Here is a 27,562-nt window from a genome sequence, read left to right as displayed (position 1 = left end):
GTCTGAAACATAATGTATCTTGTGTGCCTATTTTATAATAATCTTGCTAAATGGTTACATAATTATTTGATATATTGTTCACCATGATAATACATAGTGATTAATGATCCTTATTCAGTGGAAACTTTTAAGATTATAATAAGTTTGTTTAATAACACCTTACCAATGTGCGATTTACTTTTGTAAAGATTCCTCTAAAGAGCAACAATAACTTTATGCTACATTTAAATTAGTGGATAGCTGATTAATTTTACCATACATTTTTAATCACTGTCCTTGGAACATGTTAAATGAATGACTTTTCCTGAGAGCCTAACTACGAGAATTTTATATAAATTGAGCGTGGATAGGGAGACAAAGGAAAGGAAGGGGAGGGGGAGGGGATCACTGCTGTCAGCTGCATCAGAACATTGTGTGAAATCAGCAGCAGTGAGTGAAAATGTGTACCAGAACAGGATTCGAATCCAAGATCTCCTGCTTACTACGCAGGTGCATTAACCACTGCACCATCTGGAACACAGCATTATTGCGACAGCATGTATTATCTTGGTACACCTCAAAGCTGATCCACATTCCAATCAAGCACCATCTATCTTCAGTCTCTCATTTCCTCAAACCTCACTACTCTGGGATTCCCACAGGAGGTAGGACGTATTTGTCATCCACACAGAAGGTTTCTCAGTTAGGCTTAATTAATTATACAAACGCATGGTGTCTGTTCCTTCAGACATGTCCAATAGAACAGACACCAATCATTCATATAAATAAATTCATATGCTATTGTTGAGAGGTAATTGATGATTTTTCCCACTAATACATGTGTATTGATTAATAGCAGATAACACCCACCTTATTCGCTGCATTTTGCATGGCAATTGTTCTGCAAATAACTGTATTTTTGTGTCTTCTTCACTCTCAGTCTTCATAAAACACTATATTGGTAAGATTTCTCCCATATGCCACTTTTTACATGGTTTTTGACGCTAAGTTCTTATGAAATAACATTTGTCAAGTTTGCATAATTTTTTGTGTGTCTGTTAATACACTGCTTTCTAGTCTTAATCTATTGCTGTTGGTCTTTCCTTGTCTACTGAGGACCTTATGGTTTTTCATTCATATAGAGCTTTAATTTACCACAGAATTTCAGTTCAAAAATTTTTACAAATCTGAGAATGTGTCAGGATTTTGTATGCTCACATGTGATAATACTTACCATTTTCAGCACTTTCTAAATGCTTATTGTTTAGTTTGACCACATATTGAGTATCAGTAATCATGCTGATTAAGCGATATCCAACAATAAAAAAATTATCTTTGCCTGCTGACAATGGTTGGTGAATTATTGCTGTCATGTTGTGCATGGTGGATGTCATTTTTGAATCAGACTTGGTCAGCAGTGCTGTTGAAATTCAGAAGCATTTAGATGTGTCTTTATAAAATCGAGAATATGCCCAAACTAATTATTAACTCTGCATCTCCACTATTTCCAGAGTTGCCAAGTGAAGACTTAATAATGATTAGTGGCATATGGTTTTTTTTTTTCTAAAACAGAGCGTAATTTCAACTGATTTTGAAGGAATAGCGCCAATAATATGTCATTCACTGTGTAATCTATCACTGGCTGTAATCAGTTAAGTCCTTTAGGGTTTGTTTCATTATGTGCCACTAAAGAGCGGCTGCTTGGAGAGGAATAATGTAGCACTGACACTAATATATTGGTGGGCGCATTACAATAGCATAGCCCACCATTTCTTCAGTAACCAATCGAAAGGAGTGGGGAGGAGTCTATTTCATTGCTTTCCACACCTATCTGCACCTAAACATTTGTGAGTCTTGTTTTGCTGAAATTTGCTTCTGCTAAATGGAAGTGGCTTAGGCCATCTGCAACAGCCTCATTGGTGTTTTATCTCTGCTACAGAGTGGATGACTCGCACCAGTTGCTCTTAATCTTGCCTGGTGTCTCAATCTAAGCCACACCACAGTAACAACTAGACTTCTTTGAAGGTAATTATGAGAATGTAAAAGGGCTTTGGACAACTTAAGATCAAAGAAGACAGAAGGTATAGACTACATTCCACCAGACCTTCTAAAATCATTGGGAGAGGTGACAACAGAACGATCTTTCTTGTTGGTGTATATAATATATAAGATTGGTGATATACCCTGTGTCCTTGGAAAATCATCATCCACACAATTACAAAGATAGCAAGAGCCAAAACTGTGAGAATTATCACACAGTCACCTTAACAGCTTATGAATTCAAATTTCTTACATGAACAGTATACAGGAGAATGGAAATCTGAGGATCTGTAACATGAGGATCCGTTTGGTTTTACTACAGGTATAGGCACCAGAGAGGCAGTTCTGATGTAGCAGTTGATAATGGGGACAATACTGAAGAAAAAGCAAGACACTTTCATAGGAATTGTTGACCTGATAAAAAAGCTTGACAGTGTCAAATGGTGCAAGATATTTGGAATTCTGAGAAAAATAGGGGTAACCTATAGGGAAAGATGTGTCTACAATATGTGCAAGGACTCTGGAGTGAACAATAAGATTGGAAGACAAAGAATGAAGTGCTCAGATTAAAAAGGGATGTAGGACACAGATATTGCCTTTTGCCCCTACTATTCAGTCTATACACTGAAGAAACAAGTTTAAGACTGGGATTAAAATTCAAGGTGAAAGGAAATCAATGATTACATTCAACGATGATACTGCTATCCTCAGTGAAAGTGAAGAAGAGTTACAGTATGTGTTGTATGGAATTAACAGTCTAGTGAGTACAGAATACAGATACAGAGTAAATCAAAGTAATATGAAAGTGATGAGAAGTAGCAGAAATGAGAACAGCAAGAGACCTAACATCAGAGTTAGGATCACAAAGTAGATGAAGTTACAGAATTCTGCTACACAGGCAGCAAAATACCCCACGATGGATGCAGCAATAACATAAAAAGCAGACTACCACTGGCCATAAGGTCATTTATAGCCAACAGAAGTCTACTGGTATCAAACATAGGCCTTAACCTGAGAAAGACATTCGTGAGAATGTACCTTTGGCACACAGCATTTTATGATAGTGAAACATGGACAGTTAGGAACAGAGTAAAATCAAAGCACTGGAGATGATGTGCTACAGAAGTATGTTGAAAATCATATTGATTGATAAGTTAAGGAACAAGGAGGTTTTCCACAGAATTGGCGAGGAAAGAAATATATGGAAAACACCGACAAGGAGGAGGAATTCAATGATAGGACATCTGTTAAAGAAATCGGGGAATAATTTCCGTGGTACTAGAGGAAGCTGTAGAGAGTAAAAATTGTACAGGAAGGCAGAGATTGGAGTGCATTCAGAAAGTAATTGAAGACATAGGTTACAACTGCTACTCCGAGACAAAAAGGTTGGCACAGAAGAGGAATTAATGGTGGGCTGCATCAAACCAGTAAGAAGACTGATGATTCAAAACAGACACACATTCTCCTAACACAACCATCATCTCTATCACGGCCACAATACACTTACTATCTTGTACGCAGCAGCAACTCCATTATTCCCAACAACATGGGTGGCAAAATTTCGTGATAAGAGTTTCATGAATTTTTCCTTTGATAAATGCTTCAATGGCACCTGCTGCTCTCTCTCACCCTTTCAGCTATTTGCAAAATTTTCACATCCTGAGACCAAGGTGAGACTATCACATCAGTAAGTTGGACATCACTGTACCCACAAAGTGAAGAAAAATTATGCTGTCGCTATTGTCTCCGCATTAGTCACTGTATTCAGTGTTTTGTGTGTGTGTGTGTGTGTGTGTGTGTGTGTGTGTGTGTGTGTGTGTGTGTGTGTGCGCGCGGATGTGTGCGTTATATTTTTATCGATTTCAAAAGCCCTCTACTGTCCCGTCTTATTCATTAACGTTTTAATCTACAGTTCATAATCAATAGATTGTGGTCAGAGTCCACATCTGCCCCTGGAAATGTCTTACAATTTAAAACCTGGTTCCTAAATCTCTGTCTTACCGTTATATAGTCTATCTGATACCTTTTAGTATCTCCAGGGTTCTTCCATGTATACAACCTTCTTTCATGCTTCTTAAACCTAGTGTTAGCTATGATTAAGTTGTGCTCTGCGCAAAATTCTACCAGACGGCTTCCTCTTTCATTTCTTAGCCCCAATCCATATTCACCATATTCAGAACTGGATAATTATTCAAACAAAATTATATGTATTTCTTCTTCATAAGTTATTCTTTTGAAACAAGCCTCACCTCTATCTGTACAGAAAATAACTGTGGGTAGCACTGCGAAAATTTAAGTGATGTTTAATATCTTGTAATATAGCAATGTTGCTGTTGTTGTTGTTGTTGTGGTCTTCAGTCCTGAGACTGGTTTGCTGCAGCTCTCCATGCTACTCTATCCTGTGCAAGCTGCTTCATCTCCCAGTACCTACTGCAACCTACATCCTTCTGAATCTGCTTAGTGCATTCATCTCTTGGTCTCCCTCTACGATTTTTACCCTCCACGCTGCCCTCCAGTACTAAATTGGTGATCCCTTGATGCATCAGAACATGTCCTACCAACCGATCCCTTCTTCTAGCCAAGTTGTGCCACAAACTCCTCTTCTCCCCAATTCTATTCAATACTTCCTCATTAGTTATGTGATCTACCCATCTAATCTTCAGCATTCTTCTGTAGTAACACATTTCAAAAGCTTCTATTCTCTTCTTGTCCAAACTATTTATTGTCCATGTTTCTGTTCCATACATGGCTACACTCCACACAAATACTTTCAGAAACGACTTCCTGACACTTAAATCTATACTTGATGTTAACAAATTTCTCTTCTTCAGAAAAGCTGTCCTTGCCATTGCCAGTCTATATTTTATATCATCTCTACTTCGACCATCATCAGTTATTTTTCTCCCCAAATAGCAAAACTCCTTTACTACTTTAAGTGTCATTTCCTAATCTAATTCCCTCAGCATCACATAAGTTAACTCGACTACATTCCATTACCCTCGTTTTGCTTTTGTTGATGTTCATCTTATATCCTCCTTTCAAGACACTGTCCATTCCGTTCAACTGCTCTTCCACGTCCTTTGCTGTCTCTGACAGAATTACAATGTCATCAGCAAACTTTAAAGTTTTTATTTCTTCTCCATGGATTTTAATACTTATTCCGAATTTTTCTTTTGTTTCCTTTACTGCTTGCTCAATATACAGATTGAATTACATCGGGGATAGGCTGCATCCCTGTCTTACTCCCTTCCCAACCACTGCTTCCCTTTCATACCGCTCGATTCTTATAACTGCCATCTGGTTTCTGTACAAATTGTAAATAGCCTTTTGCTCCCTGTATTTTACCCCTGCCACCTTCAGAATTTGAAAGAGAGTACTCCAATCAACATTGTCAAAAGCTTTCTCTTTAAGTCTACAAATTCTAGAAATGTAGGTTTGCCTTTTCTTAATCTAGCTTCTAAGATAAGCCTTAGGGTCAGTATTGCCTCATGTGTTCCAACATTTCTACGGAATCCAAACTGATCTTCCCCGAGGTTGGCTTCTACCAGTTTTTCATTCATCTTTAAAGAATTCGCATTAGTATTTTGCAGTTGTGACTTATTAAACTGATAGTTCAGTAATTTTCACATCTGTCAACACCTACTTTCTTTGGGATTGGAATTATTATATTCTTCTTGAAGTCTGAGGGTATTTTGACTGTCTCATACATTTTGCTCACCAGATGGTAGAGTTTTGTCAGGACTGGCTCTCCCAAGGCTGTCAGTAGATATAGCAAAATCTGTTGTAAATCAACTCATGGAAGTGTCACCAAAGAGGCACTACAAACATGAACTTAATATACAGAACCATTACAGTGGGATATTCATCTAACCTGATCAGTTCTTTACATAAAATATCTATATCACATAATTCTCATTTGTCATGAACTGTAACCGGAGAGCTGAAACTGCAAAGATGTGCAACTTTAGAGCTCCATCTGATAGACATTTACAGGGATACACAAATTAGTGAGAAACACCAGTAGCTATAGTTAGGTCATCCCTTAGATATGATAATTTAATTAATTTTTCTGTGCTAACCAATCAGTTACTTTATAAACTTATATCAGCAGAAAAATTTAATAGCAGAGGAAACAGCAAACTATTTTCATAACTTCATACTTCAGTAAAAAGTAGTTATTGTTATGTTTAAATCTAACCAGTACCATCTTCTGACAAACTCAGTTCAATCAAGTAACTGCAATACTGCAAAGGGCGTCACTTACAATTGTATTCTCCTCAGTTATGTTTCTGTCTGGACTCCAGCGAATGATGCTGTGCGTAAAAATATCCTTTTACTCATGATTCGTCATGTGTCTTTTACTGTCTTTAAACTGAATCGTTTTAGACAGTACCAGTTGCTGCTGAGCTTATCTATAGAACAGAAATGTCACCTGTTATATGCTACATCAGTTTTCATAGTAATTTTAGATTGACAAGATGTTAACTGGTTGTGCATTGGTAACAAGTTTTTATGAAAGTGTTTCTTAAAAGATGTAAACTGACATTCAATTACAAAATAACTGAAATCACACAATGAACCTATGTAAGAGGGCATGCTGAAAAGTAACACCACTCTTACAGGAATCGGTAGATTGACTACTGTGAGTAATGAGCATAGTGAGCAGGCGCACTACGAATGTAGTGTGTAGGCAGAAGTTTAAAGTGTAGGTCTCACGGGGTGTGTACCAATGATAAACCCCCCACGGTCGCAGTATCCCCCGTCTCCTCAGTGTCTCAGTTGGACAGAGCATCTGCCATGCAAGCAGGAGATCCAAGGCTCCAGTCCCAGTCGGGGTACACATTTTCAATTGTCCCCATTGATATTTATCAACTCCTGTGAGTAGCTAATGGTCTGGATTTCTCTGTAATTTCATTCTTCGAGATCTGCAAGACCACTAATGGTATCTGTTATGTCTGAAAGAACAGATACCATCTTCAGAACAGATACCATGTTCATATAAACTGCAGTCATGTTATAAAACTTCACAAAAGCAACACTTGGCCCAACAGAGTGTATTGTCAGTGGATATTTTTCTGAAAATTGCTCATTTATTATACAAGATGCAGCACAAGGATTTCACTGGCAGCAATCCCTGGCCATAGTGCATCTTTTTGTAGTTTATGTACCGAAATCAGGGTCAGCATAATCACCTGTAAAGACAATGTGCATATTAAATGACTATATCATTCACTCAACAGCTGCAGTACATTATTGTCAGAAAACCATTATTCCCTATATAAAAGATGCAATGCCACACTTAGGAAAAATCACAACTTTTCAGATGGAGCATCATCTCAATATAAAAACCAGAAAAATTTAAAAATCTGACACTGCATTCTGAGGACTTCGAAACTGATGCTGAGTGGCATTTCTTTGCTACTATCCACGAGAAGAGTGCCTGTGATAAGAGTTGGGGGGACAGTCAAAAGACTGGCCCCCAGGAGAAGTCTTCAAGAACTTCAGCACCCAATCCTCACTGCACAAGCACTTTTTCTAATTTGCATCACAAGATATAAAGGGTATTCAGTTCTTCTATGTGCCCTGAGAAGACATCGAAAACAACACTGCAATACTACTGGATGAAAGACTTGATCAGTGCAGGACAATTCCAAACACAAGACCGTACCACCACTTTATACCTACCGGAAAGGATGTTGTTAAGATGCATCAAACTTCATGCTGTGTGAGATATGATATGGGTTATCTCTCACACAATGCAGAGGCACAACAGTCTCCAGTACAATACCAAGCATTATTGTTGCAGGATATCAGGCCCTCTTCTTACATTACTTGCGTCTACAATTCTAAGTGGTATCTTGCCTTTGTTATGAACTCTTCTGAAGAGAACCAAGATGTTTTGGTGAAGTATCTGCATCCACCTGGACCAATTAAGGCTTACTTTTTAACCAATAAAGTCAGGTGGGTGAAATTTGGGGAGATTCTAAAACCAAATACTGTGCCAAACACTGTAACAGGCAGACAGTACGCACCGGACAGGTCAATTGAAATTTAAATACTCTAGTTGTTCAACAACTTTCCACAATCCAAATGAGGATAGGCACCCTTCCTATGTAACTTTCTGTTTAGATAATGACTTGTGTGTCCAGAGTGTGAAACATACTACTTCTACTAACTCACATTGGATATTCTGCAGAATAATGGGTCTCTTGTGTCAAATTCTGTAGCACTTACAATATTGTCCTTATCGACACGTACGCGCTGGTAAAGAGTGCAATAAAAAAGGTATGCATTGGAGTAACACAAAGATATTTTGGGGGTAATTAGACTTAGATACAAGGTACATAATGAACCAATTTGCAGCATGCTGTAACATTGCACACATTGCATTTGGAGACCCCCAAATAGTAATTTTTGACAATTTCAGAATTTTCAAAATCCTTAAAGTCAATGTGTGCATGCAAGTAACACAACCACATTTGTTTCATGAATTCAGCTTTATCACCTCTCTATACACACCAAATATTGTTTCAGTACTATCATTGACATGAGATAAAAAATATTGGAAACTTGCAAAAATGTGATAACTTGTGTAGCTGTTTGTCTATTTATTACTTCCGACCCATGAACCATTGCAAAATATCCTTGCTTTCTCTTACAAGGGAGACGTGTTACCTTTCAAAGGAAACCAACCTTTTGGCTGTATCTGATTTAGTACAGGAGCTAGGATGTCATACAGGGATTGCAGGTTTTTTGAAAACAAGACTACAATTGTAACTTTGGGAGGACCTAACTCAGTCCCCTGGGGATTTCACATATTTAATACCTGAGATATGAGCTTACTTTAGTGCAGGTATTAACTGTACCAAATTTCATTGAAATCTGTAATCGTGATGCAACCCACTTTGGTTAAAATCTGATTATTTTTAATGGAATGACCCTGCTCCATCTTTCTGCACCAATTCAGAAAGATATCCCTTCCCTGACTGAAACCCAATCCCACATGCTGTTCCTTAAATGCTCCGTAAACTATGGAATCCCCCCTCCCCAAATGGTCTCACCATTAAAATTCTTTTCTCTGGGTCCCACCACTCCTTTCGTAATGAATAATGACCTTCACCTTCTTCAGATTCCACCAATCCCTTGCCCTCACAAACCTGGTACTTCAAAAATCATCTCCCTTGCACAGGCATCCCAGAACAATCTCTGCTACTTCCATAAGATACTGCTACTATGCAATCCCAACTACATACATCACATCTCTGAAAGTCATTCCCTTGCTTTCCATCACTTGGAGGAGTATTCCACACACCTTTTCAACTTGACACACACTCAAAAATTCGCTATCAACACCCCGCTAAATTTATAGCTGAAATAATTTCAGGAGATTGTTGTTAACCTTTCCACCAAAATCCCCAGCTCCACAGACGTTTCAGTCCTATCCAACAGCTTCATCTTTACCCCTACACCCAGAATTAACCAGGACTGACTCCTCAAAACCAATTATCCTTCTCACAATCACTCCAACAGAAATATTTCTTTGCCACCAATCCCTCCAACCAAAGATAACCTAATCCTAAGACTGAAACCTGACACTCTCAGTTCATACTACCATCCAACCACACTCCTCCCCACCTCCCACCTAACAATCCCCAGGTCACTTTCCAGGACTTCCTACCTCCAACTTTGCCTCACAATCCTTCCCCACCTCCCTTCCTAGGAACACCAATCTTCCAGCAAATGAAAAGGCAGCCATACACAACCTCTAGACAGATCTTGGCATGATCATTCCACCTGTACACAAAGTTTCAACCACTGTCTTTATGAATTGCAGTGACTACCTAGCAGAAAGCTTCTGCCAATTATCTAAGTACTCCCACTATAAATGCTGCCAGAGTGTTCCCATTCCCTGACATCCAACATAACCTCCAAACCTGCTTAAAACCTTGGTCCCTTCCCACAACCTCCCTGCTGAATCCATTTCCCTCCTCTCCCTACAACACCCTGGACACTCACCTCCTACATGTTCCACAAAATCCACAAACCCAACAATCCCGAATGCCCCACTGTGGCCCATTATTGTGCCCCAATGAAAGAATTTTGGCCCTCATTGAGCAACGCCTCCAATGAACTGCCTGACATCTAGCCACCCACATCAAAGATACCAATCACCTTCTTCAATGACTTTCCACCATCATTGTCCCTTTACCTCCTAGGCCCCCACTCGTCACCTTTGGGTGCCACTTCCCTACACACCAACATCTCTCAAGCCTAGTGGCTTGCTACTATCAAACACTACATTTTCCAATGTTCTTCAGACTCCGGACTCACTACCTCACTCATCATACACCTTGCTCGCTTCATCTTAACACACACCTACTTCTTTGAAGGGAAGATATACAAATCTGTGGCACAGCCATGGCAGGGTGTATACGTGGACAAGGAAACAAAATTCCCTGATTTTTCCCGGATTTCCTGGTTAAAAGTACAGTTTATCCCAGGTCAAAATACACTTTTTCCATGTTAAGTGACAGTATACTCTTCCTTGCCACTGCAAAATTCATCAATCCTTTCATTGTTTATGGTTTCATATACCGATGTAGAATTTCCTGGAACTTTAGAAAATGAAACTCGGGGGGAAAAAAACGTTTTGAAAGATCTTTGATGTGCAGCAACATGTACGCTGCATATGTTTCGTATTACGAAGGTATAAATTCGGATTCCACCAAACACCGCATGTTACTTTCCAAAGCATTGAAATTCAGATTGCGCTGCACTTTTGTAAGCCATTCATAGCTCATGTCATGTGATCTCGTGATCTCGCCAGCTGATGACAGCACACGACACGTGATGTAGTCAGCCATTAGCAACATCACTCTTAAGTAGCATGAACACAGAAATAAGAAAAGTTAATGGTTTAAATTAACATACATAGCATTCACATATAACATTGGTCTAGAAGATTAATAAGCTGCAAGAGAGGCTAAGCTTGCACATATAATGTTGATCATCTTTGTGCGTGTTACACTTTAAGACACATCACACAAATGTGGCAGTAAAATTTTTAATAATGACCTAAATGTCTGATTTTCTGGGCTCAAAATTCTTCTAAATGGTCCTCCTCAAAGAGTTGATTTTTAAATGAGAGTCAAACGCTTTGTGATTTAAGAAATTCATCATACATTCTCGCACAGAGTTCATCTTGGGTAAAAGGAAATTTGTTTTGAATGTAACACTTTTCAAATTGCCATTCGCAATATTTTCCCGTGACCTGTTAGAAATAGGTTCGTTTCAGTAGTTGAAAGAGAGCACCAGATAAAAGGCATCACTGTAAAACATTAAAAGATCATTCATTATGTCATAAAGGAAACAAGACGTCAGACGATACTTCAAGAGCACCGGAATTTTGTGAACCATATTAAAATGCGTAATTCGGCTTAAAGTGCACATTTGTTTGTCCACATTCGGATTAAAATTTTCTTGGAGCACCAGTACTGTATTACCACGTGTTTGGTTCTTTATTATGGCACAATGCCATCAGTGTACTTGAAATACAGCGAACAGTTGAAACTAGCCAATAGTGTGAAACTAAAACACTTCGTTTCAAACAAATTGACTGCCTCAGCAGAAAAGATTAATAAAAGCCAAATCTCTTTAGCAAAACCTTCAAAAATAACTTCATTGTTCTGCAAGGCAATTAATACTTGACTGTCAGAAAGGTGGAAATAAAATCTGAAACTAATAACATATTTTAGCCTTCTGTAATTACGCAAACATATTTTAATTCATTTGATAGCTTTCGGTCACAAAAATGTGTTTTGTTTTCATTTAATGTGAGAGCCATAAATGAAGAGGAAACAATAAAATCACTGAATGTATACGTCAAGATGACACACCTCCCACAACAACTCAAACTGCTCTATGCATCAGCCCCAGATTTACTGTATTTCCGAACCGGGGAAATATTAGATAGTGGCGCCCAGCCACACTTCAGTAACTAGAAGCGGGAGAAGGTACTACTCATATGCGACTCAACTGCACATGCACAACAGCCCACCCGCAACTGCTCAAACAAATCTAATTTAAACAGTTGTCACGTCATGCTCATCGGAGGCAATTTGTTGTTATGAAGCACTGCACAGTCTTCCTAAAGCCTTTGACAAACTTTGCTGTTGGCAGACTCTCATATGAGCACTGTGTTTTGTTGTTGTATGTGGCACATTTCCTTTACAACTTAAGTTTTATTTTCATTTTTTCTCGTTCATGTTTTGTTGCTGCAGTATTATTCTGCAGTAGCTGGATACAGTAATATTCTTTGTTAGAGTATTGGTTCTTACCAATCAAAATCACAAAAATTTAACTGAAAACTAAAACACTGAAAAATTCTCGGAATTCTAAACAATTCCCGGGTTTTTCCTGGTTTTCTCCCGGATGAAAAAAATTCCCAGGTCTTTCCCGGTTGTCCCGGATTGTATACACCCTGCATGGGCACCCACATAGCACCCTCCCATGCCAAAATGTTAATGGGCCATCTACAGGAAACACTCACTCATAGCTTCCTAAAACCCAACCCCCTGGCCTGGTTCAGGTGCACTAATATCTTCATGGCCAGGATTCAGGACCAAGACATCCGATTGTCATTAATTCACAATCGTAACAGCTTCTCTCCCACCCGCTTCACCTGGTCCTCCTCAACCCAGCATGTCACATACCTGAACGTTGCCTTTCTCCTCTCTGATGGCTCCATCCACACCTCTGTCCACATTAAACACACCACCCATCAACAGTCCTTGTATATCAACAGCTGCCATCCCTCCCACACAGTCTGGCCAACAGGGATGAAATATCTGCAGTGACAAGAACTCCCCTGCCCAGACACAGACAGGCACTATCCACAGACCTAGTCCGCAAACACATCTTTTATGATGTTTCTTCACACTCCCAATCCTCCCACCACCTCCAAGAACTAGCTACAACAGAATCACCAAATACCATCTGGACTGGAACAACTGAACCACATCCTTCATCAGGGCTTTATTACCCATCACTATGCCCTGAAACAAGGGACATTCTACCCCAGATCCTTCCCACACCTCCTAAAACGGTATTCCATCACCCACTCAACCTCCACAACATCCTAGTCCATTACTACACCACTCCTAATCCCAACTCCTTGCCACAGGGATCATACCCCTGCAGAAGACACAGGTACAAGACCAGCCAATCCACCCATCCAGCACTTCTTATTCTAGTTCTGTCACAGGGCCATCTCACTTCATTGGAGGCTGAGCCTCCTCTGAAAGCAGCTACGTCATATATCGATTTTGCGGCAATCATAGCAAAGCTTTTTGTATTGGTATGACTAGCAATCATCTGTCTACCAGCATGAACAACCACAGCCAAACTGTGGCCAAGAGCATGGTGGACAACTCTGTGGCATAACATTCTGCTGAATATAACATGCTTGATCCCAATGGCTGTTTCACAACCCAGGCCATCTGAATCCTCCCCTCGACTGCCAGTTTTTCAGAACTGTGCAGATGGGAGTTATCTGCATAACACAGTCTCCACTCCCAAAATTCTCCTGGTCTCAATGTATGGTAACCTACTGTCCGCACACCATGAGCCCAACAGTTTGCGCACCCTCTGTCCTATCACCTCCTCCCTAATCATATTTCCTAATCCTCAACGCGTGCTGCCCTCTGCCAATGCACCTGCCCGGCTTTCCCCCTCCCCATTCCTCTTCTTTTCCATTCCCTGTTCTGCCACACCCCCAACCTTCCTCCCTTACAGCCTCCCGACACTGTACCTGGTAGTCTTGAAATGCCTGCTTGCAGCCCCTGCAAGCTCCACCAGACAGAACTGTTCCATCGCCCACCCGTACTCTGCTGTCTCTTCCTCTACTCCGCAACTCCTCCAGATTGCTACTTTCATTCAACATGACAGTTGCATTCCAGTCCAAGCTGCTGGAGATGATGGTGGTTGTGTGTGTGTGTGTGTGTGTGTGTGTGTGTGTGTGTGTGTGTGTGTGTTTTCTTTTCTAAAGAAGGCTTTAACCCGAAACTAAATCTGTTACAGTCTTCTCTTTGTGCCTATCTGCAACACAATGTGTCGTCTTTACAGTGAGCAGTAATCTACCCTTTTCCTTCAGTTTTTGATGTTTTTATCAAATTTAATAACTTTCCTACCTTTGAATTTTGTGGCACGAACTCACAAATATCATTGATCCATTGAGAAGATTAAAAAATTCAATATATTTTTCTGTGCTGCATAAACTAGGAATTTTTCAAAAAAAGGGCCATGTAACAAATGAGCAACACTACCAAAATTAATATTTCTATTAAATGTGAATTTAATGCATCAAACACACAATCATTATACAATATGTTTGATATCAAGGTCACTGAAACTAGGATTATACAATTGTTACAAGTCCAGTTCAGATTCTATTCAGAACAATCCGCAAATGAAAGATCATAATCTAAAGCAAGTGGAATAGCTCAAGTAAATTGGAAAATTATTAATAGTGCTGAGTTCCAGGAAACTCGATCTGTGCCTATTACACTGTGATGCATCTTTTAAATTAAACAATTTACCAAAGATGTTTTTCCTCAGTCTACACACAGTAAATCAGAGATGTGAATGCTTACAATATTCTCAGTTTCATCCATGTCCAAATGTAGTTCAGAATCCTCCTTGATAACATCTTGCAACAGATCCTGATGAAAAGAAAACAATCCACCAATTAACACTGCTTGTACACATCTGCAGATACATGGTTTTCAATATTATATTATGAATATCATTGAACATATCAGATATTCTCATTGCTAATGAAGAAAGAAAATTAAAAAATATAATTTTCGGAGCAGCTATTCTACCAGCACACATCCCATCCATTTCACCCCATGCTACACTGTGCTAGGCTCTCTACACAGTAAAATTCACAGGTATTGTTGACTTTTACCCTCTTCAGCAGACCACAAAGTTTGCCGCCAGTTAGTGTTGTGGATTTTCCATCCACTCACATTTCATTACAACCATTTGTCTTCAGTATTTAATGCTCTAAATTGCCAATTGTTGCCTGTGTTTTATCTACATAACACACTTCTATGCTCACAGCAATGTCTCAGATGTGTTCAGGAATAGGAGACATTTACAACCAATGTTAGGTTGTTACCTTATATCCATCTCATCAATGTTTCTCCTTCTGTCTAGACATCAGTCTCTGGCACTAGACCAAAGGGGCAAGAGATTATGAGCCTAAAAAAATACTTTTCTCGTAATGCACCTTTGCAATACTTGAGGACTCAATTTTGTAAAAAATACTGGGATTGTAACTCTTCATATACCATATTTTTAGTTTTGCTGGAAATAGTGTATGAAGTCACTATCATTTCATATTTGCATTGTTCTGGGTGTACTAATGCTCCATTGTTTTATATCCAGAAAGTAGTTGTGCCTGTGAATTAAAACTACTCTTGAATGACAACTCTGAATTTCCCAGCTTCAATCTGCACCACTACTCAGGAAGAACCATCAAATCTGTTTCCTCAGTGTTACTCCCCAGGCTCTGTAGGCTACAGTCCTCACTGCAATGCTTGTGACAGATCATGTCAGGTGCCCATATCCAATATCCCCCATTCAACTTGGCTCTTTACTGTATCTGTTAATTTTCTGAGGACTGTAATGCAAACTTCTGGATGAACATGTCTGTGATGTCCAGTGTGGCTGCCTTAAACTCACTGGGTATCTCTCTAGTGTCACCATCTTCATTCTTGTCCCTGACGATCTTCTCACTACGGCCAGTAACACCTTTGGTATCTATTACTCCCTCACACCGTTGTGACATCACTGCCTGTGACTACTGCCCTGTCTTGAAAAACCTATAAACATTTTAGAAATGAGTTCCTTAATTCCCAGCACTTCTCCCAAATATGTGTCTTATGAAATATGTGATTTATTACAGTTCATATCCCTGCCTATTTATCTTTCATTTCTTCTATGGCCACACTATGTAAACTAGTTTTTGGGGTGTGGTAGTGGTTACTACTGGTATGTCTCATTATCATATACCACTTTCTCACATAAGAGGGAGAGGGGGGGAGGGGGAGAGGGAGAGGGAGAGAGAGAGAGGGGGGGGGGAGGGAGAGAGAGAGAGAGAGAGAGAGAGAGAGAGAGAGAGAGAGAAGAGGGGGGGAGGGGATTGTAGAGACATTCAAAGGTTTCAGAAATGTTTATCTAGTTCAGGTGTTTGGTAAGGATGAGTGTCAGAATGAATCCTTATGAGCTCTAATGTGTGTAATTTTGCCATCACAGTCATCCAGCAATATGTATATTGTAATAAATACTACAACAATGTCTAACTCCTCTTACAATGTCCTGTATAAGTGGAACTATGATACACCCTTTAAAAAAAAGCTAACAGTTCTGAGCCTCTTTCGTGACACTGTTTCATGAGGCTCCACTATGCACTACTTGGCTATGTAGACTCCATTTATAGATGTACCATTAACATTTGCATTTTTATGGGTAGGAGAGGGGGGGACACATCTTCTGACTTGTTTGACATGGCTAGTCACAAATTCCTCTCCTATGTCTACCTCTTCATCTCAGAATAATACTGGCACACAATTCCCTCAATTATATGTATCTATGATACAGCTCTGTCTTCCTCTAAAGTTTCTCCCTTCTCTAGCTCCCTCTAGTACCATGCAAGTTATTCCCTGACATCTTAACCCTTCTTGTCTTATCCTATCCCTTTTTTCTATCAGTGGTTTCCTGAAGTTCTTTTATTCACCAATTCTGCATTGAACCTCCTCATCCATTACCTCATTAGTTCACCTTATTCTGAGCAACCTTCTTTAATGTCACATTTCAGATGGTTCAGGTCTTTTTTTCCACTGACCAACTGCATTATCCTGTAATAATGCCAACACTCCCCAAGCCGATTTCATTTTACGTTTTTATTACCAAAACTAAAAAGACATACAAGGCATTTATGTCTTGTCACAGGTCTGTGAATATATTGAGTTGAAAACTTTCCTATGTTTCCAAGCATACAAAGTCTTTCATCAGATATTAGTACAGCTTTTCTTTATTGTCATGCCTGTATTTATCTTTCAGCAGAATGCAAATTCAGTCTGCTTGTATTGTTTTCTTCGAATACTTTCACTTTCTCTCCTATCAAAGTCTATTCTGATTTTGGTGGCAAAAGAACGTGTTCCATTCAGTGATCACACTCCCATATACTGGATAAGAGGAAATCAAATGAAAATAAGGTAGAAGGAAAAGTAAGTAAACTATTTATTATTTCAAAAGTAACCACCATAAATGTTAACACATTTATGCCAAAATGAAACAAGATGGTCAGTGGCTTCAATGAAGTGAGTGTGTGTGTGTGTGTGTGTGTGTGTGTGTGTGTGTGTGTGTGTGTGTGTTTTTTTGACAAAGACCATTGGCTGAAAGCTTTAAGTGTGAAAATCTTTTTGTTGAGCCTATCTGGAACTCAGCATCTCCGCTATATGGTGAGTAGCAACTTTCCTTCTCAAACAGTTTAGTTACTTTTTACCATCTATATTATTTTTATTTGACTGCTCTTTATATGATCTGGTTATACCTGTGGTGCAGTTATATGTGTGACAAGGTCCTATGTCATTTCAAAATTAAACTCAGGCACTACAGAGATGTATATAATTCTACTGTCAGAAGAAAACCTATCAACAGAAAGAGTACTTTCTCATCATTAATCACATGAATACAGCGCTTCTTTTGTTATCACCAGACTTTACAAAATTTCATGCTGTTTACACAGCTTCTTGCTCTCTTGCCGAGTCTTTTCCACACATTCTGTTCAGGAAATGCAATGCTCCATTACAATGCAATTTACTATAAGTGTACTAGATAAATCCATCTTTCTTATGTGCAAACTATGCATGGTTCTAGCAACACAGTCAGTTTTTCTTTATGTACTGAAGTGAAAAAGGCTTGTAAATCTGAAATATACACCCATTAGATATCTTACTGTCTATGGCTGACTACTTCACCTCTTCCAGTTTTTCTGTTACAGTACTGTGACACTGAGACAGATTAACAGTTACTGGAAAGAGCAGTCTTCCTAGTTATGTCAGTATTAAGTAGTAATTTAAAGCATTCATTACATAGAAAAAGACGATAAATTTATGTGACAACATACCAGAAGGTAACTACAGTCAACCGAAAATCTACAACAAATCTTGAAATTGCTGTTATTGTAAGTAGCAATGTTTCACTATCTATGGTCATTTAATTTTAATTCACCCATTACATGTCATGATATTCTCATTGAACATCAAGCATAATGCAACGCCAATACAAAAATTTACATTATGTTGAGAGGCATCCACATGTAGTTCCAGTTCTGAATCTTGCTTTACAGGAAGACCACATTTTTCAGTATTTAATGGATCTTCAAGAAACTGAGAAAAAAAAAACACTAAAATATGATGCATTCAAAATTCTGTGTGTTGTTCTTAGGTGGCCCTCTTGGAAGAGGGGTGGAGGAGAAGAAAGAGAAGGGCAATGCTTTCAAACAGATTTCATGGAGAAGCTCACAGGGAAAAAACACTGAGACCATGCGTATTCAACAAACAGCCCCAAGCAGCAAGAAAATGTGGATGCCATATTCAAACATTTAAAACAAAAAGTTTCTATACTCTGGAAGCCAAACGCATCTGAAAGAGATCTGTCATCAGTTAGCAATACAAACTATTTCTTACATACTAAGCAGTGACTGGCATACACAGTCCTTCATTCTGAGTAGAAATGGCATTTAATTTCTATACAAAAACTAAAACGTAACACTAAATATAATGACAACTTTCTCCTTCCAACCAATACCACTGTCATGGTACCAATATGTTGAGTTTTGAAACATTTGTCAACTATAAAATATATTTCACACCCAAAATTATACATATATTATGAAATCATTCTAAATTTTTATTGGTAAGTAAAATTATGAGATTTGTTCAAAAAATTCCTGAACATTTGTAATTTTGCACCAACGGCGTGTTGGAGTGAAATGCGATTGGCATCACGCACACACCTTTGTTTAATGTGTAATTGCCAGAAGTTTCATTGTTGTATGTGGCAGAGTTAGAGGAGCAATGTGTCTGCATTAAATTTTGCATCAAACTCAAGAAAACCTTTACAGAGACTCACCAAATGATGCAGGAAGCCCACAGCGAAGAGTGCTTAAGCTGTACTTCCTATTACGAATGGTTCACATTATTTAAAAATGGCCAGATAAAAATTAAAGATGACCCTTCTTCAGGATGTCTTTCAATGTCTACTGACAACACTCATGTCAGGATCATCAATGAAATTGTGTGTGCCAATCAAAGACTGACTGTTCAAGAGATTGCAGAAGAATGTAACATTTCAGTTGGAATATGTTGTGAAATCCTGATACAGCTTCTTGTGTCCTGTGACTCATGAGCTGAGAGCAGAAAGATATTCGCCTTGCAATCTGTGAAGAGTCTTTGGATCGTGCAAATGAGAACAAGATGTTCCTTAAAAGAGTTGTAACTGGTGATAAGACATGTGTGTACAGTTATGATGTTGAGAACAAGGCTCAAACTTCATTATGGGTCAGGAAAGGTTCTCCACAACCACAGAAAGCTTGTCAAGTCAGGTCAAATGTCAAAAGCCATGCTGATAGTGTTCTTTGACTTTGAAGGATTAGTTCATCATGAATTCGTGCCACAGGGACAAACTATTAATCAATGCTGCTATCGGGACATGTTTCAAGAAGGAAATGGCGTGAAATGTGGCAAGAAAATTCATGGCACATCTACATCAACATATACATAGATACTCTGCAAGTCACACTTAAGTGCCTGGCTAAGCATTCATCAAGCCACCCTCACAATAATTCTCTATTATTCCGATCTCGAAAATCGCACGGAAAAAAATAACTCCTGTATCTTTCCATATGAGCTATGATTTATTTTATTTCTCTTATTTTATTTCTCCCTACATAGGTCAGCATACACAAAATATTTTCCCGTTCAGAGGAGAAAGATGGTGATTGAAATTTCATGAGAAGATTTTGCCACAATGAAAAATGCCTTTGTTTTAATGATATCCACACCTGTCTTTTGTTTGCCTTCCACACAACATTTTCTATGTGTTCTTTCCAAATGACGTCGTTTGTAATTATAATTCCTAGGTATTCAGGAACGATACAGATATCTTCTCTAAATCGTTTTGTAATTTGTTTTGATCTTCTTATGACTTTAGTAGAGTAGATGATAAACAACAGCATCATCTGCAAATAACCTAGGATGGCTGCTGAGATTGTCTCCTAAATCATTTATATAGATAAGGAACAGCAGAGGGCCTATAACTCTACCTTCGGAATTGCCAGAAATCACTTTTGTTTCACTTGATGACTTTCTAATAGTTACTACAAACTGTGACCTTTCTGAAAGTTAATCAAGAATCCAGTCACATAACTAAGACTATATTCCATAAGAACACAATTTCACTACAAGCTGATAGTGTGTTACTGTGTCAAGAGCTTTCTTAAAATCCAGAAATACGGAATCAATTTGAAATCTCTTGTCAATAACACTCAACACTTTGTGTGTAAAGAGCCAGTTGCGATTCACGAGAACGATGTTTTCTAAATCAGTGTTGACTGTGTCAATAGACTGCACATGACAACACACCCGCACATTCATCCCTGTTTATGTGAGACTACTGCACAAAAAATGAAATCACTGTGCTGCCTCATCCTCTGTATTTTCCAGACCTGGCCCTGGCGGACTTTTTCTTTTTCCAAAGTTGAAAACAAATTTGAAAGTACGAAGATTTGCAATGATAGAGGAGATTTGCAGACAGTGCTCTGCACAGTCCAGCATGGGTACAAAGATTGCTTCCAGAAGTGGAAACAGCATTGGGAGCAAAGTATCAATTGTAGAGGGGTGTATTTCTATGGAGGCTATGCACAATATGTAAAAGGTAAGCATAGAAAAATTTTGTGGACAAATTTCAGGAATTTTTTGAAATGGCCTTGTGTACTGGTTTTGGTTACACCACTAAGGAGGCTTCATAAATCTCAGAAGACACCTAATGTACAAACAATCTGGCCACCAACTCTGACCACTGTGCAAACTGAAACTAAGAATTAATTTTCCACCAGAATTAGTGTACAGAGGAAAGAACCTCCAGCAAGAGGAAGGTACTGCTTGCTTTTATGAAGTAATGCACAAATTTACACCTGATTTACTCCGCAACACTTGTTAACCTACAGTGAGGATGAAAATCTGACCCAGACAAGGAGATATGACTGGACAGCCTAATCATTAAGACAGGAAATCACAGCTTGAGTCCTAGACAAAGCACCGATTTTCAAGCTAGACTGTACATGTTAATCAATGCAGTCTCCCTCAATTTTTATTTGTGTCTGTATATATAAGGGAGCAATTCTAAAAATGCATTTGCTAGAACTTTTGTATGCTCAAAGATAATGCTTAAACCCTTATAATTTGAATCCCAAAAATCGCTGTACTTTGCCTGCTGTTCTCAATTTCCAATGAGGGGCATACAATGATACAGTCGACCTGTCATCTTTGTATATTGCCTACAGCAAAAACTTCAATGTTAATGTGGATAGACACACATTAGTTACCCATCTCATCATGTACACCATAACTCAGTCATAACACAATAGAGCTCAATTTCGTATAGACACAAATTTTAGAATTACCTTTTGGTTTACAACCTCCTCCAATTCTTCTTTTACACTCAAACTGGACAGGTAAACTTCAACCTGTGGTAACAGCAAAATAAACTGTAATGAGCGCATATAAGTAGTCACAATCCCCACACATTACAGAAAGGTGTCACACACTTTAACTATGATACTTCTTATGAATTAATTACTACTTTCAGATACATGTTTTTCTTTCTGACATAAATTCCAACTCACAAAAGCCACTACAGTATATTTAATGAGACTGAACAACAAATTATATAAATCATTAATGACAACATATTAGAAAATTTTTTGGAATCCTGCTGCCTTTTCTCTGTGTTATAGTTGTCAACGTATTGTCTAGTAACATAATCTTTATATGTAAGTAAGGTAGTCAAACTAAAGGATACTACTACAACCTTAAATACTAAAATCAACATTTTTGTATCAAATGAAAGATTACAACCATAATCTTAAATATTAAGAGCACCATTCTCTGTTTCACAGAACTCTTGTAACATGTTTTCTGTCAGCCAGTCACAGAGCTTTATTTGAAATTTTTAAACAGTGTGGGTCTAGTAGAGGAAGAACAGTAATTAAAATTTTAAGAGCATTCACATGTGAGAGTTGACTGTTACTGCTAGCCAATGCCTACAGATGTCAATGTTTGCCTTACTTCTCATATCCTGTTTGTGAACTGCTTCCCTCCCATTATACTGTTCAATGTTCCTAATGAGGACAGGAAAGACAGGTACATGGATTCAGGACTATTCTAAGTACAATAGACAGAGGGCAACAGTGCTCATTAGGACCAGGCCTGCACTTTACATGGACTTTTCTTAAAATTTAGTGATTGTTACTGATATGATGGGAATTCCTCCATATGACAGCATCACACACAGTGTGAGTACACAAAATACGTCATACGGAGATGAGATATGAAACTCTTGAGATCTTTTTGCAAACTTAGTTGATATATTGTTTTCTGTTCAGTTTCACACCAACATGAATGCCTGTAGTTTGATACATTTACTTCCTATGTTCTTAAAGAAACCTTCCACAAGCTGTTGAGTTGTGTCTATCACCACAGAGGCATTTTACAGACAACTTCTCCTGAACTGCTGGGACAGTCATTACACTTTTAGACCACTTTTGGAATAATGAGAAACAGGCACTGTCACACAATGAAAGCAGCACACAAGATAAATGTGAAATACAATTACCTGTGCTTATTCCAAATAAAGATGATAAGAAAAGATTGATACCGAAAATATAATTGTGACAGTAGGATCTTACAGGTATGAATCAGTAAACTACCTGAGCACTGTCAGTCTGTTTTAGATAATGCGAAAGAACATATTATTGGTAATCTCTCTTTCATATTTACTGTTGTGTTCAATAAGCCAATAGAAAACATGGTTAAATTGTACTTCACTAATACAAATGTATTACAACGTACCACGATAACATTATAACATGTCTCTTTTAATAAAATATAATGGGTTTGTAACAGGAGTGTGCCTGTATCAGCACAGGTCACTTTAGACTTCAAACTGGTCTGTGTTTACTTGTTGTCCTGTGTCATAATAAAATTGCATGGAAATATGGCATTTGATAAATAAACTTGTGTACACCCGACATCAAAAACTGTCAGCAGAAGTGGAATGTGTCATTATCACGTGTACATCATCATAAGTTTTCCACCTTTACCTTATGTGGTACTGGAAGCAGTGAGATGACTTTTGATGGAGAAGTTTTCTTAAGATCCCCTTATTGACTTCTCATTTGGCTGCTCATATCTCTGTCACAAAATGGGTAAAACATCTGGCCTTTGGCACAACTGAAACTGTGAGCCAAAGCAGCCATCACTGTACAGATCACCCTGTTACCTCAGAGCTTGTGAAGGACTGTGGCATTCGCCTCTCCCTACTGCCTCAGTACTGTTTAGGACATGAAAATTGCAATATGAGACAGACATATTTAGTTTCAATTCCTTTTCGGAATGACCTTACTGAACTTTAAAACATAAACTGAAGACCTTATGTCATGCCATATGTGCAAATCCCTCAGATTATTTAGTGAAAATGATAAAGTATCAAGTGAATTTAGCAGGTTAATTCTGCACTTCCAGGAAGTAACTTGATGGTCATAAAAATATCAGACATATTTTGTGCTGTTGCCAGATTTCAGTTATTCTACCAGCAGGAAAAATACCAACTGGTATGTTCTTTGAATGGGCTCACTCTTGGGAATATTGTGCTTCAAACACGCAGTATTCACTGCCAGGCATCCACTGGCAGCTGAAATACATCAAGTAATAGTCAACTACTTTCGTTCCCAATTTTGTAACTTAGTTTATGGACTAGAGCATAGTTACTAGTACTATTTAGATGCACTGACAAACTGATCATCATAAATCAATATCTGACAATTACAGTTTTTGTCTTAAGCATACAGAAAATTAGACCATTCACAAGACACAATTCACATCTCTGGAATAGCTTCACTGATTATACTGTAAGGACTGAGAAGGCAACTGATCTTTTTTTTAAAAAAAATTATAGACTTTCGAAATGATTTTCTTGAGATCACTGTCATTGGCACTATCCCCACAGAAATAAGGGGTAACAACACAGCACTGATGGCAAAATGTGAACATCCACAAAGAGGCTTCACAAGGTATGGGGAAAAAAAAGGTACAAACTGAGAAAGGCAACTGCCCAGGAAACCATACACAGTGATCAGGAAAGCTGGCTCAAAAAGAAACAGAAAACCAAAACCTGTAAATGAAGGCAGTGCAGTTTCAATTTCAAACTCTGCTAACGCAAGAGGAAAGCAGTTATTATTCAAATGTGGAGCCAGGAACACAAAATACCTACAATTAGTCATCGTTACGCAAAACTGTCATTCAGTCTACAAATACTTATAGAACGACAAGTATCGTCCATAATGTAAGTGTAGGTTTTCACTGCTATTGTCACTCTCAATATTATTATTATAATTATTTTTATTACACATTTGAAGAAACACCTCTCCAGTTCACCGCACTGTGCCTAGAACACTGGTTCCAGCATGTTGATGATGCCTTTGTTAACCAGCCACATGGAGAAGAGTTACTAAACTTCCATCAACACCTCACACTCTAGCATTGCAAAATCCAATGTACAACAAAGGTTGAAAAGATTGGGGTGTCGCCTTTCCAAACTTTGATGTTCGCAGAAAGCCTTATGATAAAAGTGGTCACAGAGTTTATAGAAAGCCCACCAGTATGGACAGGTACCTACACACATCCTCCAACCGCCACCCTATGCAGAAGAAATCAGCCCTGTACACTTTAAGCAAGAGAGCCCACAGGATCAACAACGAGAATCTGAAGAAAGAATTACAAAACCTCAAGTCCTTCTTTGGAGCCAATGGTGGTGGTGGTGGTGGTGGTGGTGGTGGTGGTGGTGGTTGTCTTCAGTCCAGAGATTAGTTTGATGCAACTCTCCATGCTACTCTATCCTGTGCAAGCTTCTTCATTTCCATGTACCTACTGCAAACTATGTCCTTTTGAATCTGCTTCATCTCTTGGTCTCCCTCAGCAATTTTTATCCTCCACACTTCCCTCCAACACTAAATTGGTGGTTCTTGATGCCTCAGAACGTGTCCTACCAACCAATCCCTTCTTCTAGTCAAGTTGTGCCACAAATTCCTCTTCTCCTCAATTCTATTCAGCACCTCCTCATTAGTTACGTGATCTACCCATATAAACTGCAGCATTCTTCTGTAGCATCAAATTTTGAAAGTTTCTATTCTCTTCTTGTCTAAACTATTAACCATCCATGTTTCAGTTCCATACATGGCTACAATCCATACACATATTTTCAGGAAATACTTCCTGACACTTAAATCTATACTCAATGTTAACAAATTTCTCTTCTTCAGAAATGCTTTCCTTGCCATTGCCAGTGTACATTTCACATCCTCTCTACTTCGACCATCATCAGTTATTTTGCTCCACAAATAGCAAAACTCCTTTACTACTTTAAGTGACTCGTTTCTTAATCTAATAATAATGTAATTCAACTACATTCCACTGTCCTCGTTTTGCTTTTGTTGATGTTTATCTTGTATCCTCTGTTCAGGACATTGCCCATTCTGTTCAACTGCTCTTCCAGGGCCCTTGCTGTCTCTGACAGAATTACAACATCATCAGCAAACCTCGAAGTTTTTATTTCTTCTCCATCGGTTTTAATTCCTACTCCAAATTTTTCTTTTGCTTCCTTTACTGCTTGCTCAATATATAGATTGAATAACATCAGGGATAGGCTGGAAACCTGTCTCGCTCCCTTCACAACCACTGCTTCCCTTGTATGCCCCTTGACACTTAACTGCCATCTGGTTTCTGTACAAATTGTAAATAGCCTTTCACTCCTCGTATTCGACCCTTGCCACCTTCAGAATTTGAAAGAGAGTATTTCAGTCCACACTGTCAAAAACTTTCTCGAAGTCTACAAATGCCACACACATAGGTTTGCCTTTCCTTACTCTGTCTTCTAAGATAAATCATATGGTCAGTATTGCCTCACGTGTTCCAACATTTCTATGGAATCCAAACTGATCTTCCCAGATGTCAGCTTGTACCAGTTTTTCCATTTGTTTGTAAAGAATTCACATTAGGAATTTGCAGCCATGACTTATTAAACTGATAGTTCAGTAATTTTCACACCTGTCAACACCTGCTTTATTTGGAATTGGAATTATTATATTCTTCTTGAAGTCTGAGGGGTATTTCGCCTGTCTCACACAACTTGCTAATCAGATGGTAGAGTTTTGTCATGGCTGGCTCTCACAAGGCTGTCAGTAGTTCTAATGGAATTTTGTCTACCCTTGGGGCCTCATTTCAAGTTAGGTCTATCAATGCTCTGTCAAACTCTTCACGCAGTATCATATCTCTCATTTCATCTACATCTTTCTGCTTTCACTTCTTTGCTTAGCACTTGTTCTCCATCTGAGCTCTTGATATCCATACAAGTGGTTCTCTATTCTCCCAAGGTCTCTCTAATTTTCTTGTAGGCAGTATCTATGTTACCCCTAGTGAGATATGCCTCTACATCCTTACATATATCCTCTAGGCATCCCTGCTTAGCCATTTTGCACGTCCTGTCTATTTCATTTTTGAGACATTTGTATTCCTTTTTGCCTGCTTCATTTACTGCATTTTTATATTTTCTCCTTTCATCAATTAAATTCAATATCTCTTCTGTTACCCAATGATTTCTACTAGCCCTCATCTATTTACTTACTTGATCCTTGGCTGCCTTCACTATTTCATCTCTCCAATGGTTATGAGATGAAAATGACAGTCAAAACTATGGTAATGAAAGATGAAGGTGATTGTGAAGAGCAGAAGAAAGCATAAAACACTGCCCTACTACATATGTACAAGAGGTCACCAAACCTGTGGGCAAAATTCTCTGCTGAGCTGATATCAAGCCAATTTTCCAAAGCAGCAACAAAGTAAAAGACATTCTTGGCTCAGCAAAAGACACAGTTGACAACATACATACAGCTGGAGACTACAAAATCAGCCGTCAGTGTGGTCTTGTGTACGTACGTGAGACAGGGTATCGAAATAGCACAAGGGTATCTGAAAATGAAAATACACTTGCCTACAAAACACACCAAGTCAGCAGTGGTGGGACATACAGCCAACTGCGGCAAACATAATATTCTGTGAAGCCTGCCTACCAAGGAAACAGAAACTTCTCTTGAGGAGGAAGATTAGAGGCCATAGAAATTGCCAAGAGACCCGTCAAT

The 27,562-nt window shown here is 38.6% G+C and overlaps 1 long non-coding RNA gene across 2 annotated transcripts in view; it reads right to left on the bottom strand.

Annotated features, from left to right (window-relative positions):
- Nucleotides 1-6,289: 6,289 nt before the first annotated feature.
- The window catches only part of LOC126108910 (uncharacterized), a 76,009-nt gene continuing 54,736 nt past the window's right edge, over nucleotides 6,290-27,562 (bottom strand). Inside the window, exons 3-5 of one of the 2 annotated variants that reach the window (XR_007523654.1) lie at nucleotides 21,773-21,835; nucleotides 14,670-14,738; nucleotides 6,290-6,431 (exon numbers count right to left, since the gene is read on the bottom strand). This is a non-coding gene — a long non-coding RNA (uncharacterized LOC126108910). Of the gene's footprint in view, nucleotides 6,432-14,371; nucleotides 14,739-21,772; nucleotides 21,836-27,562 lie in introns of those variants that run through there. The other variant, XR_007523653.1, reaches the window with a different exon arrangement.

Source organism: Schistocerca cancellata, chromosome 11 (genome assembly GCF_023864275.1).
Source record: "Schistocerca cancellata isolate TAMUIC-IGC-003103 chromosome 11, iqSchCanc2.1, whole genome shotgun sequence".
Taxonomy (NCBI): Eukaryota; Metazoa; Arthropoda; class Insecta; order Orthoptera; family Acrididae; genus Schistocerca; species Schistocerca cancellata.
This window is presented reverse-complemented; position numbering and strand designations above follow the sequence as displayed.